The sequence below is a fragment of the Schistocerca cancellata genome, chromosome 11 (assembly GCF_023864275.1).
Source record: "Schistocerca cancellata isolate TAMUIC-IGC-003103 chromosome 11, iqSchCanc2.1, whole genome shotgun sequence".
NCBI classification, from domain to species: domain Eukaryota; kingdom Metazoa; phylum Arthropoda; class Insecta; order Orthoptera; family Acrididae; genus Schistocerca; species Schistocerca cancellata.
This window is the reverse complement of record NC_064636.1, coordinates 151,103,104-151,121,211: the sequence shown is the minus strand read 5'-3', so window position 1 is coordinate 151,121,211 and position 18,108 is coordinate 151,103,104. Positions and strand designations below refer to the sequence as shown.

At 46.9% G+C, this 18,108-nt stretch overlaps 1 protein-coding gene and 1 non-coding gene across 2 annotated transcripts in view; both read right to left on the bottom strand.

The window, feature by feature from the left end:
- The window catches only part of LOC126108379 (polyhomeotic-proximal chromatin protein-like), a 390,515-nt gene that overhangs the window by 350,932 nt on the left and 21,475 nt on the right, over nucleotides 1-18,108 (bottom strand). The gene's annotated exons all lie outside the window — the stretch shown is intronic.
- Trnas-cga (transfer RNA serine (anticodon CGA)) lies at nucleotides 10,714-10,786 on the bottom strand. Its single transcript has one exon. It is a non-coding gene; the product is annotated as a tRNA-Ser (tRNA).

The window sequence follows — 18,108 nt, the reverse complement described above, 5'->3', positions numbered from 1 at the left end:
TCGTAGAGGGAGACCAAGAGATGAATACACTAAGCAGATTCAGAAGGATGTAGGTTGCAGTAGGTACTGGGAGATGAAGAAGCTTGCACAGGATAGAGTAGCATGGAGAGCTGCATCAAACCAGTCTCAGGACTGAAGACCACAACAACAACAACCGCTAACGCGTTGCTGACAAAAGGGGTCTCTCGACAACGAAGTGCTCCTACAAGGATTCCGTTTTTACCGACTACGTCATGCAAGGATAAAAAGAACACGCGTTGTATCTGATTACAAGAACAGCGCTCAACATCTTGAGCCCATGATAGATGATATCGATAATGCGTTTCTCGGGTTCAGGGGAATTTAGATGTGTTAGTACGGAATGAATATATGTGTGTGTGTGTGTGTGTGTGTGTGTGTGTGTACATCTACATGGATACTCTCCAAATCACATTTAAGTGCCTGGCAGAGGGTTTTGGAACCACCTTCACAATTCTCTATTATTCTAATCGCGTACAGCGCGCGGCAAAAACGACCACCTATCATCTCTCCGTGCGAGTCCTGATTTCCCTTATTTTGTTATGATGATCGTTTCTGCTTATGTAGGTCGGCGTCAGCAAAATATTTTCTCATTCGGAGGACAAAATTGGTGATAGGAATTTCCCGAGAAAATTCCGTCGCAACGAAAAAGCCTTTGTTTTAATTATGTCCAGCCCAAATCCTGTATCACTTCAGTGACTTTTTTTTTTTTTTTAAATCATCAGTCTACTGACTGGTTTGATGCGGCCCGCCACGAATTCCTTTCCTGTGCTAACCTCTTCATCTCAGAGTAGCACTTGCAACCTACGTCCTCAATTATTTGCTTGACGTATTCCAATATCTGTCTTCCTCTACAGTTTTTGCCCTCTACAGCTCTCTCTAGTACCATGGAAGTCATTCCCTCATGTCTTAGCAGATGTCCTATCATCCTGTCCCTCCTCCTTGTCAGTGTTTTCCACATATTCCTTTCCTCTCCGATTCTGCGTAAAACCTCCTCGTTCCTTATCTTAACAGTCCACCTAATTTTCAAAATTCGTCTATAGCACCACATCTCAAATGCTTCGATTCTCTTCTGTTCCGGTTTTTCCACAGTCCATGTTTCACTACCATACAATGCTGTGCTCCAGACGTACATCCTCAGAAATTTCTTCCTCAAATTAAGGCCAGTATTTGATATTAGTAGACTTCTCTTGGCCAGAAATGCCTTTTTTTGCCATAGCGAGTCAGTGACTCAAGTGTCTTGCCAATAAATTCGCAGTCTTTGGTTAGCCTTCCCCACAACATTTTCTATGTATTCCTTCCAATTTAACTCGTTCATAATTGTAATTCCTAGGTATTTAGGTGAATTTACGACCTTTAGATTAGACTGATTTACCGCGTAACGGAAGTTTAACGAGTTCCTTTTAGCACTCATCTGGATGACCTCACACTTTTCGTTATTTACGGTCAATAGCCAATTATTATCGCACCATATAGGTATCTTTTCTAAAAAACAGCATCATCTGCAAAGAACCTCAGACAGCTGCTCGGATTGTCTACCAAATCGTTTATACAGATAAGGAACAGCAAAGGGCCTATAAAACTACCTTGGGCAACGCCAGAAAACGCTTCTGTCTTATCGATGACTTTCCGTTAATTTCTACGTCTGTAACTGACTGAAAACCTGAATCCACTCAGATAACTGAGACGATATTCCCTAAGCACGCAATTTCACTACAAGCGACTCGTGTGGTACAGTGTCAAATGCCTTCCGGAAATCTTTTCGGACGAAAAGGCAACCTGACACACTTTTCCACGAATAAGTGTAATACAAAGTAGCCGAATTGAAGCAAGCGATGCCGAGGGAATTAGTTTAGCAAACGAGACACTAGCAGTAGTGGATGAGTCTTGCAGTTTGAGCAGCAAAAAAACTTACGACGGCCGAAGAGGACATGCAGATAGGCTACAGCACGAAAAGCGTGTTTGAAAAATGCAAATGTGTTCATAGCGGAGATAAACTTGAATCTTACCGGAGTGGCTTCTGAAGGTACTTGCCTGGAATGTAATCTTGTGTGGAAGTGAAACTACGGGAGTAACGGATCAGACAGGAAGAGGGCTGAAGCTTTTGAAATGCGCTGCTGGAAAAGAATAACGAGGTGGTACTGATTCGAATTGGAGACAAGTTTGTCGCAGAATTTGACTAAACGGAGGGATTGGTTGATAGAAGTCATCCTGAGTTACAAAGGTTTTCATCTGTGTGGTAATGAGGGAAGCGTGGTGGAGAAAAATTGTAGAAAAAATTACCAAACATGCAGCAATCAGTCGCAAAATCAATTTTTATTTATTCACTTTTGAAAATCGATTTCAACTAATTAACAGCCATCATAGGTGCTACAAATACAAGAATAAAAATAATTAATAACAGTGACCAAATATGATTAAATGTACACAAAGCAACGTAAACCAATTAAACCATTTCAAATGAACATACAAATTTACCTTTCAACCAATATGTGCCCTGAGTAGTAATACTGTCTTAAGCAGAGGTCAAATATAAAGTGATACATCGAGGATTGACTATGACAACGCCGCGCGGGATTAGCCGAGCGGTCTAAGGCGCTGCAGTCATGGACTGTGCGGCTGGTCCCGGAGGAGGTTCGAGTCCCCCCTCGGACATGGGTGTGTGTGTTTGTCCTTAGGATGATTTAGGTTAAGTAGTGCGTAAGCTTAGGGACTGATGACCTTAGCAGTTAAGTCCCATAAGATTTCACACACATTTCAACATTTTTGACTATGACAACGAGAAACCATAAGGGGGTGCTGCCGGAAAAATAGTCCGATCTTCCCGAATGTCATTAAGTGTACGCTAGATGGATGCCAACACCGTTTTACTTTTTGGCATTATGATTAACTTTTGCTCTTGGACAAAAATATGATACATAATTTAAAAAATTAAAATGAAAAAAATTTTTTTTTCGATTTGTGCTTCTCATCTATGTTTGCTCCTTTTTACTAATTTGTACAGTCACTTTTTGGCGTATATAACTGTACTATGAGGTTGACAAAATGTTTGTCAATATATCTATTTAGTGTAAATATTTTAGTATTATTATATTTTACCTCACTATATATGTGATACCTCTTTCTTCTTGTTCTCATTTTTATTTTAGCTCTATCTTTTCGCATAGAGGGCGGGTTTGCTTTGCAGCGCCCCCTTATGGTTTCTCGTCGTCATACTCAATTCTCGATGTATCACTTTATGTCTGACGTCTGCTTAAGACAGTATTACTACTCAGGGCACATATTGGTTGAAAGGAAAATTCGTATGTTCATTTTAAACGGTTTAATGCGTCTATTTACATTTAATTGGTTTAGGTTGCTTTATGTACCTTTATTCATTTGGTCACTGTCATTAATTATTTTTATTCTTGTATCTGTAGCACCTACGATGGCTGTTAATTAGTTGAAATCGATTTGCAAAAGTGATTAAATAAAACACGATTTTGCTTCTGGTTGCCGCATATTTGATAATTTTATGGTTTACGGTCGCTGCACGACTTGGGAACCACATGGAGCCCACCATTCAAAAATTGTACACCTATGCATGAATACAGTAAGCTGGTTCGTGTGGATGTGCGCTGGAATTGTTATGCAAAGATGATGTGGCTTGCACAAGATACGGTAGGTCGGGGAGTTGCATCAAACTAGTTCACAACGACACGCAGAGGAAAATCTAGGTGTGAATGGTCGGGTCGGGTTACGAACCATCGTTCTCCGGTATATTAGCACTTTTTGTCTAGTCACTGGAACAGCGGCCACAGTAGGACGAGGGAAGTGAGAAATAAGTAGCTCTATCGTCAAACGGAATGCTGGGGAATTCTCCGCCGCGGACGCCCGCGCGCTACGTGGCAACAGCGCGAGATTTCCCTCGCACAGCGGCAACACGAAACGAAGGGAGAATAGGAGCCGAGGAGGTGAGAGGCGGAGGTGGTGAGGGAGCGAAGGGGAGGCGGGAGGGCAAAAAGGGGAAGCGGATAAAGAAAGGAAAAAAAAAAGTTGACAGGCGGAATGAACGGTTGCGGCCGACCGGTCGGCCATAGCCCAAGCGAGAGCGGCAGGGAAAAAATAAAAAGAAAAAAAAACGAGCAGGGGGGAAAGAGAAACGCAAGGGGGCCAGCGGCTCGGGAATATATAATGGCGGTCGGCGAGAAGTGGGTGGCCTAGGCTGGAGAGGGAGAGCCGTGAATAAGCGGCTGGCGGCGAGCGCGCTGTAATCTGAGGTGCCGCGCGCGCCATGTTGCCAAGATGGCGGCCGGTGACGTCACCGCCAGGCGGCCGCGCATGCGCGCAGCCGACACCGGAGCGGAGCGCCGCGGCGCGGAAGAGGCGGCGAAGCAGGCGGCAGCGTCGGCAGAGCTTTTTTAAAATTAAATGTAGGGGGGGGGGGGGGGGGGAGGGTCGCAGCGGGGGCCTTTGTGCGTAGCGGCCGCCACCATTCGTCAGGCCGCGGGGAGCGCGTGTCTGGCTGTGCGAGACAACGAGAGAGAGAGAAAGGGGCACACGCAGGCAGATATCGATTCACCGGCTGCGGAGAAACAAGGGGAACGGGGCGGCTTCGGAATTACTGGCTCCAGGAGGGGAGCGTGTCGAGAGCACAGGCGCCCAGGGGACAGAACACAACACGACAGCACTGGGGGACTGCCTGCCCCCCCCTCTCTCTCTCTCTCTCTCTCTCTCTCTCTCTCACGCACACACACACACACACACACAATCACTACATTTCGCACGCACGTTCTTCCAGAGGGACATTATCTCGAAAGAAACCGCCCCTCAGCTGGGTCTAAACAGGTGTTCCATAACCAAGACAGACGAAAATGTAGGCCATCTGACGGAAATTACGCGCACACCTATTAGTATAAACGCCTCGAACTTTCCAGTGGCCTGCATGTGGAACAATGGCAGCCCATTCTCCCTAGAGAGGCAAAGCCGCAGAAGCTATATAATACGTTGATCATAAGAATAAACGTGATGTAAACAAACACAAACGCGATGACTGGTCAGAAGCCGTAGCACGCGTACACTGGTGTCGTTACGGCCGGCCGGAGTGGCCGTGCGGTTCTAGGCGCTACAGTCTGGAGCCGAGCGACCGCTACGGTCGAAGGGTCGAATCCTGCCTCGGGCATGGATGTTTGCTTTAAGTAGTTCTAAGTTCTAGGCGACTGATGACCTCAGAAGTTAAGTCGCATAGTGCTCAGAGCCATTTGAACCATTTTGTCGTTACGCTCTCGCAAGTAGGTGCTGTCCTACTTATGTACTAGGTATATTAGTACTAACTTACGTCAAACGAAACTTTAAAATATTCGAATGTATTACCAGCCATCAACGTTTTAGCCACGTAGTTTTTATTTCAAAAATCGTGTACAGTCGCAGCCGCTGCAGCGTCCTGCTCTGATTGTCGCGCTGTCAACTGGGGTTCTTTGGGGAAGGAGACCAGACAGCGAGGTCATCGCTCCCATCAGCTTATTGAACGATGGGGAAGGAAGTCGGCCGTGCCCTTTCAGAGGAACCATCCCGGCATTTGCCTGGAGCGATTTAGGGAAATCACGGAAAACCTAAATCAGGATGGCCGGACGCGGGTCCAGTGTGCTAGCCACTGCGCGCTGTTAATGCGCAGTATGAAAATGGCTAAGCCTGCTTTCTCTTCCGTAGTGAAACACGCGTGTGGAACACGGTTAAAAAGTGCCGAGAAATAGCCTGTCCTTGATGTTTTTCATAAATTTACGGACATAATCGCCTTTGAAGTTGTATAAGCGTTGTATAAGCGTACTGGAATGCCAACCAAATGCGGTTACTCGTACGTTGGTCCCAGTCTAGGGATAGTATCATTTTTTTTTCCTCGAATGAGTTTTTCACTTTGCAGCGCAGTGTGCTCTGATAAGAAACGTCCTGGCAGATTAAAACTGTGTGCCGGACCGAGACTCGAACTCGGCACCTTTGCCTTTCGCGGGCAAGTGCTCTACCAGCTGAGCTACCCAAGCATGACCCACGACCAGTCCCCACAGATTTACTTCTGCCAGTACCTCGTCTCCTACATTCCAAAGCTCTCCTGCGAACCTAGCACCCCTGAAAGAAAGCATGTTGCGGAGATATGGCTTAGCCACAGCCTGGGAGATGTTTCCAGAATGAGATTTTCACTCTGCAGCGGAGTGTGCGCTGATATGAAACTTCCTGGCATCTCTTAATTATAAAACTCATTATTTTTTATAAATAAGGCACGTTTTCTTGTTTTTAATTAGATACTGGACGCGAAATTCCTGTTTCTATTTCAAATACAACTTTTTAATTATCGATGTTTTATGAAAGGCTGTTCATAAAAGTTGTCTAAATTGAGAAAAAATATTTTAATTTTTAAGACGAAAATGAAGATCCAAATCATCTTTGTCGGTGTTGACGGGGCTAGGCGAGGCTCAAATCAAATGGTTCAAATGGCTCTGAGCACTATGGCACTTAACTTCTGAGGTCATCAGTCCCCTAGACTTATACCTACTTAAACCTAACCAACCGAAGGACATCACACACATCCATGCCCGGGGCAGGATTCGAACCTGTGACAGTAGCAGGAGCGCTGTTCCGAAATGAAGCGCCTGGAACCGCTCGGCCACACCGGCCGGCAATGACGGTGGTAGTTGTACAGTTCCATCGGACTGCCACAGGGTATGACGTGATTCGTCACTACTTATCAGTCATTTTCAATATAGTGCTAGTATACAAGAATCTTGAAAAGTTCATGGACTCATTAGAAACGAGGACGCCCTTTGCAGAGTCGGCGACGAAAGTGATACACGGAAAACAGTGACAAGTATGTGGTATAGGATGGTAGGACGTCAGGAAATAACTTGCTCTGTACTGCAGGGAGCTGTAGAGGGTAAAATTGCAGGGGAAGAGACAGACTGGAGTACATTCAGAAAATAATTGTGGACGCTGGGAAGAAGAGGTTGCCACAGTTGAGTAAGTCGAGGCGAACCCCACCACTCACAAGGGGAAGGCCTCAGAGACCTCCAACCGATTCGGTTCATATTTGGCAGGTCGCTTGTGTACAGCCCAAAACGAAGGAATCTAAGATATTTTGGGTCAACGCCCCCGCTCAAAAATGGGTCTGAGCACTATGGGACTCAACTGCTGAGGTCATTAGTCCCCTAGAACTTAGAACTAGTTAAACCTAACTAACCTAAGGACATCACAAACATCCATGCCCGAGGCAGGATTCGAACCTGCGACCGTAGCGGTCTTGCGGTTCAACGCCCCCGCGTTTTTGAGAAAATCACCCCTAAAGGTTATGACGAGCGATCGACTCAAAGTTGGCGGGATCGATACATACTTGTAAATAGAGCATTTTTCATCACCAGGTATGGGGTCAGAAAACGCATACTTTTCCAGAAATGGAGGTAAGAAACTTTTACAACTGTCGCTTCTGTACCCACATGGTTAACGCTTTTCGCCGACAGCGCCGATAGCGCAACGGCCAAGGTAACTGGCTGCGAATCTCGAGGAAACGTAGTGGATGTTATTCTTTTGGTTTGTGTTTTTCCATATCTCAATTGATAGGGACAGGAGGGTTAACAAGGTACGTAAATCAATAAGGAATGATAATAATAAGGTAGGCAAACTAATTTCCCAAACGCCGTGAGTTAGTAAAGTATTAAACTTGTAAGCCTTGTCACATGAACACAACTCCGAATAAAAGTGCTGCGAATTCCTCACGACGGATCACAGATAGCCAACCGCGCGACGCTTGTCTGCAGCGAGGCACGGGACAGCACGCACGCGGGGAGAGTTGTGGTGCCCGGTTGCCTCTTCGTCATGTCACAGGGAAGGAACAGTGTAGCCGCCGAAAGACTGCATTCATTAGATGCTCTTGGTGCCGTGAGTATATTTGTTTCGAATGTTTATATGACAAGTACCATCCATCTAGTTGTTCGAAGAAAAGTCAGGACACGTAACAGTGACTGGAAGAGCCATTGTAAAGTGACCTAGACTAACATTTTAGTTGTTTACTATCCCAAGATGTTTGAGAAATTTATTTGCCTTCTTTATTATCATTCCTTTTTGACTTACGTACCTTGTTAACCCTCCTGTCCCTATCACTTGAGATATGGAAAAACACAAACCAAAAGAATAACATCCACTACGTTCCCTCGAGATTCGCAGCCAGTTACCTTGGCCGTTGCGCTATCGGCGCTGTCGGGGAAAAGCGTTAACCATGTGGGTACAGAAGCGACAGTTGTAAAAGTTCCTTACCTAGATTTCCGGAAAAGTATGCGTTTTCTGACCCCATACCTGGTGATGAAAAATGCTCTATTTACAATTATGTATCGATCCCGCCAAGTTTTGAGTCGATCGATCGTCATAACCTTTAGGGGTGATTTTCTCAAAAACGCGGGGGCGTTGACCCAAAATATCTTAGATTCCTTCGTTTTGAGTTGTACACAAGCGACCTCCCAAATATGAGCCGAATCGGTTGGAGGTCTCTGAGGCCTTCCCCTTGTCAGTCAGATGACTGAGGCCTATAAGCATAAACAAATAAATAAATCGAACCAAATAGGCATGACAGCAGATCTGGAATGAATTCACAGACATGCTGTTAGCATGGTAACACATCGGTACAGCCCGTACCAAAGTGTGACAGAGATAACGTCAGTGGCTATTCCTGAAAGAAAGACGACAATGAAGAAACTCCGCCCCCCCCCCCTGCCCTCCCGCCCGGGTGGTGTGGCGAGCGGTTCTAGGCGCTTCAGTCCGGAACCGCGCTCCCGCTACGGTCGCAGGTTCGAATCCTGCCTCGGGCATGGATGTGTGTCATGTCCTTAGGTAGATCGGGGAAAACCACCGCTCAGGCTGTGTTGCTGGCGGGGCCGGAAGGTGCTAACTACCACACCACGTATCATTGTAAGTCTCATTGGCTCAGTGTGAACTGTTTGTACAACCAACCTACACAGCCTATACCTCAACCTCCACTATACAAAGAACTTCTCATCTGAAGCTTAAAGTTGGGCGCCTCTTCAAGGGACCCACGCCCCCCTGGTAAGAGGCGGCGCACGTCCTGGATGGAAGGATCTTAATTGTGGTTCCTCTCTTTTGGGCCCAACCAGACGGATACCTATGGTAGATCGGGGAAAACCACCGTTCAGGTCGTGTTGTCGGCGGGGCCGGGAGGTGCTTGCGCCTGATGTACTCTACTAGGAGCCTTGTAGGCTCAACACAAACCGTTAGCGTCATTACCCTATTACTTTTACTACGAGTACCCTTTCATTAGCAACTTTGAGCCAAGCACAAAATCAGTTACCTCTCTATTGTATATCGTAAATAGTTTAGTAGGCTGGACATGGAGGTCTTAGTCTTAGTTTCTAGCTTTAACGTACCCTAATCTCTTCTAGTTAAGGTAGTTTTTAGGATGGTAGATGTTAAAGGCATGGTGAGCGACGGCCAGCGTCTTGAGGTTCATTCCAAGACCCGGGCCGCCGCCCACAACCAGGTGACGGGCAATATTATACCTATAACTTCTCTATTCAGTTCTCTTCCTTCCTTCTTTCTAAATATTTAATTTCGTTTTGTTTATTAATATCTTACTTGATTTTGTATTACTTATACGTTTTTCTAATGCTGCACAAAAAAAGAAAAGAAATCAAATGGATCTAAACAGAGCCCGCCTCCACGTGGCGGGACACGGGCAACGGTGTGAGTGGGGACGGGAGCCGGTGTGGTGTTACTTTCAGTCACAGCGGCTAAGTGGCAATATACGACCCACCACAAGATATTAGACGGTGGGTCATAAAATATAAGCAGCTAGTGAAAAAAAAAGTGTCCTTAGGTTAGTTAGGTTTAGGTAATTCTAAGATCTAGGGGACTGGTATCCTCAGATGTTAAGTCCCGTAGTGCTCAGAACCATTTGAATTACTCCCCCCCCCCCCCCCCCCTTCGACGTACGAAGGGATGCCGCAGAGTAGCTAGCCGCTATACGAGCAGTGTGCCTTTGCGCAGCTATGGCCCGTAGTACACTACAATATTTCTTCGACAAAGAAATGTGATCAAATATTCGTCAAATTTTTTTGACAAAGGCCTTTGACGTGGCGCTAAAAAGGGGTTTTACACTACCGTGATATTTTTCGTTGACGTTCAATATGGCAGACAAGAGCACCTACCTCATCACAGTGTGTAGTCTCTTGTACCACAATTGCACTGTGTGCGCATTCGCATGGGAAACGTCGGAATAAAAGAATACACGCTCGGGTGAAGCGGTGGGTTTCACGTCGAGACAGTGAAAGCGCTGAGCTAAATTTGTTACGAGAGATGCAAGTAAGGGGCGTGAAGCCTTATATAAATTACTTAGGAATGGGTGAGAGTGCGTTTCAGTGTTCGCTCAGGAAAGTGGCTCGTCAGGTTACAAGGCGAAATGATAACTTGAGTGCAGCCGTATGTGCAGAGGACGGGTTCACCGCGGCACTTGGATTTCTTGCCACAGGAGAGAGCTACCCTCGCCTCGCTTGCTATACAGCACTCGAATGCATATTAACCAAAATGATCCCAGAAACGTGTGAAGTGACTCTTAAAGCACTGAACGAGGAATATCCGAAAATAAATAACTGTCTACAGAATGATATTTTGACTCTGCAGCGGAGTGTGCGCTGATATGAAACTTCCTGGCAGATTAAAACTGTGTGCCCGGCCGAGACTCGAACTCGGGACCTTTGCCTTTCGCGGGCAAATGCTCTACCAACTGAGCTACCCAAGCACGAGTCACTCCGCATCCTGTCAGCTTTACTTCTACCAGTGTCTCCTACCTTCGAAACTTTACAGAAGCTCTCCTGCGAACCCAGCAGAACTAGCACTCCTGAAAGAAAGGATATTGTGGAGACATGGCTTAGCCACAGCCTGGGGGATGTTTCCAGAATGAGATTTTCACTCTGCAGCGGAGTGTGCGCTGATATGAAACTTCGTTGCACGGTTCGCAGGAGAGTTTCTGTAAAGTTTGTAAGGTAGGAGACGAGATACTGGCAGAAGTAAAGCTGTGAGGACGGGGCGTGAGTCGTGCTTCGGTAGCTCAGATGGTACAGCACTTGTCCGGAAAAGGCAAAGGTCCCGAGTTCAAGTCTCGGTCGGACACACAGTTTTAATCTGCCAGGAAGTTTAATAACTGTTTAGTGCGCCAAATGGGCATTAAAAGCTATTTTTTGAATAATTTAATTAATACCATTAGTGTTTCAACAACTTCAAATTTACTGAAAAGACGAAGGAGATGAAGCAAATTTTAATTTGTGGCTTCCTGAGTGCAAAAGTAGACAGAGTGGAGAACTAAGAGAAGTTGTTTACTTTACAGTGTGTCGTCGCCTATTGTGGCTTGCTGGAAAGCTGCCCCGGTGTTTCGCGATACAGAGGCGGATGCCTGTAGCTGTGATTGTGGATTTTACGTGTCGTGAAGCACTGCAGAATATCCCAGCACAGGACGATTAATAGCAACCATTGTGGCCCTTGCTAGCTCCGCACTCCAGTCGAAGAAAGGTTTCTTTTAAAAAAGTCGAAGACAAAAAAAGAAAGTTCAAATGTGTGTGAAATCTTATGGGACTTAACTGCTAAGGTCATCAGTCCCTTATCCTAAGGACAAACACACACACCCACGCGCGAGGGAGGACTCGAACCTCGGCACAGCCCACGACTGCAGCGCCCTTGACCGCTCGGCTAACCCCGCGCGGCGCCGTCGCCTTACATTGTACTGTGCGCTGAGGCGCCAGACAATCGTAATTGTTGACACTACGGCATCCGAAACCTTTATGAGAGAGTCACTGTGACTGGCTGAGCAGTCATCTGCAACAGCCCCCCCCCCCCCCTTCCTCGAGATTCTGTAAGGGATCGAACACCAGTGCAGAAAACAGCTCCAAACTTCTGATTTGTTGGATCATTCATCCACACACTAACGAAAATTTCACAATCAAAACCGTTTTAAGAACCGCTAGTTTTTCACTCATCTCGATGCTTACTAAGTCGTATCTCCTGCACTACGTGTTGTACAGTGATGGGCTAAATGTGCAAGAGAGTGCGCACCAGCCGTGGCCGAGCGGTTCTAGAAGCTTCAGTCCGGAACCGCGCGAACCGCGCTGCCGCTACGGTCGCAGGTTCGAATCCTGCCTCGGGCATGCATGTGTGTGATGCCCTTAGGTTAGTTAGGTTTAAGGGGCTCCGGAACGCCCTATACTTGCAATGTTAAAATAACGCTTATAAATTACATCTTTCCTCACAAAGTATTTGAGGTAGGAAGTTGAACATTTTACAGATTATTTATTGGAGTATGGGCTACAACTTAACACAGGGATTTTACAAAATTTTACATCAGTTATTAAAGATAATTTTTTTTCAATTGTAATGAAAATTCACAACATTTTTCTGCAATTTTTTATTTATATATTCAAAAATATTCAGTTTTTTGAAAAAAGGCTGTGTTAAATTATGCAGAAGGTACTGTGTAACATTTACTGAAAGTTTGAAACAAATATGTTTGGAAGATTCTTAGAAAAATGGTTCAAATGGCTCTGAGCACTATGGGACTCAACATCTTAGGTCATAAGTCCCCTAGAACTTAGAACTACTTAAACCTAACTAACCTAAGGACATCACATACACCCATGCCCGAGGCAGGATTCGAACCTGCGACCGTAGTAGTCCCGAGGTTCCGGACTGCAGCGCCAGAACCGCTAGACCACCGCGGCCGGCTGCTTAGAAAACATGTAATTTAGTATGAGAAAATAAAAGTTTTGGGAATCGAGCGACAAAGATTGGATTAACTTTTTAGTGCATTCCAGGTCCATAGGATGGATTATCTTCATCCTCTGCAAACTCCTCCTCCAGCTTCCTCTTGTTCGTCCTCCTGTTTACTCTTGCTTGTATTTCTAGACTCTTTACAGCCCTGTCTGCAGCCCGAAGGCGTTCCTTGTCTAAAGCAAGCATCGCTCGTACCATGTTAGAACCTATCTTGATTGGCATATTTCTAAATACCTTGCACCTTACAATGCTGCCATCATTGAGAGTCGCAACAGCAACTTTTCTTTTACTCATTATTATACTTCAACAAAACAGAGACTCAAGAAACATAACTAATTACGTCGGCGCAGTGGCACAGCGTTGCACGGTCCGACGAATCCCGATACCTTCTTCACCGTGCCGATGGGAGGGTGCGAATCCTCCGCCTTCTCGGAAAGAGCTTCTCGACACCTGTACTGCGGGACGGAGACAAGCTGCCGACGCCTCCATTATACAGGGTGATTAAAAAAGAATACCACAACTTTAAAAATGTGTATTTAATGAAAGAAACATAATATAACCTTCTGTTATACATAATTACAAAGAGTATTTAAAAAGGTTCTTTTTCACTCAAAAACAAGTTCAGAGATGTTCAATATGGCCCCCTCCAAACACTCGAGCAATATCGACCCGATACTCCAACTCGTTCCACACTCTCTGTAGCATATCAGGCGTAACAGTTTGGGTAGCTGCTGTTATTTCTCGTTTCAAATCATCAATGGTGGCTGGGAGAGGTGGCCGAAACACCATATCCTTAACATACCCCCACAAGAAAAAATCGCAGGGGCGTAAGATCAGGGCTTCTTGGAGGCCAGTGATGAAGTGCTCTGTCACGGGCTGCCTGGCGGCCGATCCATCGCCTCGGGTAGTTGACGTTCAGGTTTCATAACTAACCTTTTTCGTACGACTCTCCATACAGTTGATTGTGGAATTTGCAGCTCTCTGCTAGCTCTGCGAGTCGATTTTCCTGGGCTGCGAACAAATGCTTGCTGGATGCGTACTACATTTTCATCACTCGTTCTCGGCCGTCCAGAACTTTCCCCTTTGCTCAAACACCCATTCTCTGTAAACTGTTTATACCGACGTTTAATACACCACCTATCAGGAGGTTTAACACCATACTTCGTTCGAAATGCACGCTGAACAACTGTCGTCGATTCACTTCTGCCCTACTCAATAACGCAAAAAGCTTTCTGTTGAGCGGTCGCCATCTTAGCATCAACTGACGCTGACGCCTAGTCAACAGCGCCTCAAGCGAACAAATGTGCAACTAAATGAAACTTTATAGCTCCCTTAAATCGCCGACAGATAGTGCTCAGCTCTGCCTTTTGTCGTTGGAGAGTTTTAAATTCCTGAAGTTGTGGTATTCTTTTTGAATCACCCTGTACTCTGGGTGGCATTCACGTCGCCATCCGTGGGTCCAATGGAGTTCCTTCAAGGCACCAGGACGGCCGAGGAGTATCGTATGCTGGCTGCAGACCACGTGCACCATTTCGTAGCGATCGCGCTGCCCGACGGCACTGGCATTTTTCAACAGGATAATGCGCAATCGCATGAGGCCAGGAGTGTGATGGAGTGGTTCGAGGGACACAGTGGCCAGTTCGTCACAGCTCATTGCCCACCCCCACTCCCTCCCCGTACCCCCGAATTTACTGGAATTATGTGACTCGTGTGTGTGCGGATGTGGTGTCAGCTCCCTCCAGTGACCTAACAAGGCCTCACTGCTCCCACGTCACGACGCATCTCTGCTGCAATCCGTGGGCAGACCGGTTACTAGGTAGCTGGTCATAATGTTCTCACTGGTCACTGTATTTTTGTGATGCACTTTCCGGTTGCAGTTTCGATTTTCATTAAGGTGAACATACGGTTTCAGCGCACTATCTGTCCCTGGTGCTATACAGGGTGTTACAAAAACGTACGGCCAAACTTTCAGGAAGCATTCCTCACACACAAAGAAAGAAAAGATGTTATGTGGACGTGTGTCCGGAAACGCTTAGTTTCCACGTTACAGCTCATTTTAGTTTCCTTCTTCCACCTACGCTGAATGGAGCACGTTATCACGATTTCATACGGGATACTCTACCTGTGCTGCTAGAACACGTGCCTTTACAAGTTCGACACAACATGTGGTTCGTGCACGATGGAGCTCCTGCACATTTCAGTCCAAGTGTTCGTACGCTTCTCGACAACAGATTCGGTGACTGATGGATTGGTAGAGGCGGACCAATTCCGTGGCCTCCACGCTCTCCTGACCTCAACCCTCTCGAGTTTCATTTATGGGGGCATTTGAAAGCTCTTGTCAACGGGACCCCGGTACCAAATGTAGAGACTCTTCATGCTGTGATACAATACGCCATTCTCCGGGGCTGCATCAGCGCATCAGGGATTCCATGCGACGGAGGGTGGATCCATGTATCCTCGCCAACGGACGACATTTTGAACTTTTCCTGTAACAAAGTGTTTGAAGTCACGCTGGTACGTTCTGTTGCCGTGTGTTTCCATTCCATGATTAATGTGATTTGAAGAGAAGTAGTAAAATGAGCACTAACATGGAAGGTAAGCCTTTCCGGACACATGTCCACACAACATATTTTCTTTCTTTGTGTGTCAGGAATGTTTCCTGAAAGTGTGGCCGTACCTGTTTGTAGCACCCTGTATGGACACTGATCTCGTTTGTGAGACTCATTACATTTCCATAGACACTCGTTTCTCCGTTCTATTATGGCGAATGGTGTTCTCCTCCGACTTGGAACGAGGAAAACGTGACTTCCAGACGCCTCTGCTTTTATTCTCATCGTCTCTACGTGAACACAAGTTAATGCCAACCCGACATCAGAACGAGTTCATCTGAGTGCGCGACATCGTATCGGGTTTCGGCCGGAGCAGGTCGCTGGCCGCGGCGCCCTGTCACGGCGCGGCTAGCGCGCCTCCCTCCCGGCAGATGTGTGGCATTTCGGCTCAAGCTTCCGGCCGCCACACCCACCAACGATTTCCCTTCAACTGACGCCACTCCCTACGGCCCCTAAACGTAGAGAGGGCGTGCGGGTCTCCACGAGCTACAGCCTGCGCTACGTCTTCAGCCAGGCTCGTGGCGACATATTTCGGGGCACCACTGTCAGAGTGACCAGTTCAGTATCTATTGTTCTTGGGTCATACGCCAGAGGGCGACACCGGCTGTGGATTGCTGCCGAACCGCGGACGCAAGGACAATAGACCCCCCTCTTGCAAGAGGCGAGTGCCTCATTTGACTCTAGCAGTCACAGACTACAACAGGGGCGGGCAGGAATCCTGCACGTGTGCGGTGCACTTGCACGCGTGCAGTTAACAGGTGTTCCGCGTGCACACAGGGGCAAGCTGGCCACCCGCTTGTCACCCCTCCCCACCATACCTTCTGTCCGCTCCTTCCTCTGCAATACGTTTTGTTTCCTAGCTTGCTTTATTGAGTGAATGAATAAGGTTAGTAGGAGTGCTTGAAAGAAATCGTGGTTTTAAAGAGTACCTATTACCTACGATACGTTTTATTTAATTATCACAGGTGGAGTTTACAATACGTTTAATATCTGGAACAAAATTTCTACATACAGACAAACAGAAACAGTTACGTAAATTTCCATCACTGATGTTTGCTCTTAACCGAGACTTATTAATTCAGCAAATGGTTTTCCAGCTCTCGCTATATTAAGCGCAGTCTTATAACTTGCACATACCGCTGGGCTACTATTGTTGTCGTCCTGAAAACTTGAAAACAGTGCTCCATAAAATGTTGAATCAGTTAGATGAGACACATGACGAGAGGAAATCGCACATCTCTCCTGACAACAGCAACTACGACAAATTCAAATGGCTCTGAGCACTATGCGACTTCTTAAACCTAACTAACCTAAGGACATCACACACAGCCATGCCCGAGGCAGGATTCGAACCTGCGACCATAGCGGTCGCGCGGTTCCAGACTGTAGTGCCTAGAACCGCTCGGTCACTCAGGCCGGCCAACTACGACAGATTCATCTGGTATCGTCAGATCGCTCTTCTTAAGCTCAGTCAATTCCACATCCGCTCAGAATCCGACAATAAATTGTACTCGTCCTTGTGAAATTTATTATAATGGCCTTCAATACTAAACTTCCGCTCACCAGCAAGAATACTGCCACATATTAAACATTTCGAATTTTCACGTTTTTGCACAAAGAAAAAAATGATTCTCCCATTACTTTTTAAAAGATAGCAAATGTCCACTTCTCCGTTTCTTGAAATACAACGTTCACTACACAGTGCTCGCTTCGCATCAACGTCCGCGGCTTAGCCTGGCACTGCACTGGCGCAACCTGCCGGCTGTCGCCACAGCCCCGGTCGACGCCTGCACGCGGGCAGCACACGTGCAGCGCTGTGCGCTCGTGAGCCGCGTGCAACGTTTGCCCGCCCCTGGACTACCAGGTCCCCTCCCGCAGGTTGCTGACAACAAAGGCTCGCTACCGGCTAGTACCACACTCGCTACAGTGATAACCCGCGCGTCCTGTTCACGAAGCAGCCAGATTATACTCTGCAGAGTCAAACAAACTGGTACACCTGCCTAATATCTTGTAGCGCCCACACGAGGACGCATATAAGTACCGCAACACGACGTGGCCTGCATGGACTCGACTAATGTCTGAAGTGGCCGCGCGGTTCGAGGCGCCACGCCACGGATTGCGCGGCCCCGCCCGCCGGAGGTTCGACTCCTGCTTCGAGGAAGTCGGCTTAAGTAGCGTGAAAATCTAGAGACCGACTACCGCAACAGTTCGGTCTCTTAGGAATTCACACACGCAATGTCTGAAGTAGTGCTGGAGGGAATCGACAGCACGAGGCCCGCAGGGCCGTCCATAAATCCGTGAAGAGTACGACAGGCTGGAGATGTCTTCTGAGCAGCATGTTGCAAGGCGTCCCACGTATGCTCAACGCTGTTCGTGTCTGAGGACTTTGGTGGACAGCCGAAGTGTTCAAACTGAGAAGAGTGTTCCTGCAGTCACTCTGTAGCAATTCTGAAAGTCAGTCAGGCAGAGACATATCAACTAGGCTGGCTGAACATGAACGCAGCTGGAGGTTGCACAATTCAGACTCTGCATTTGCTGAGCATGTACTGAGTGAGGGTCACAACTACCAGCCAGTGTCCCATGTACTTCACTTAGCAAACAAAGGCCATAAACTCAACCTGCTGGAAGCCCTGGAAATTAACAAACATCCTGCTCACAGTCCAGATCTCATCCTAAATGACCAGACACAACT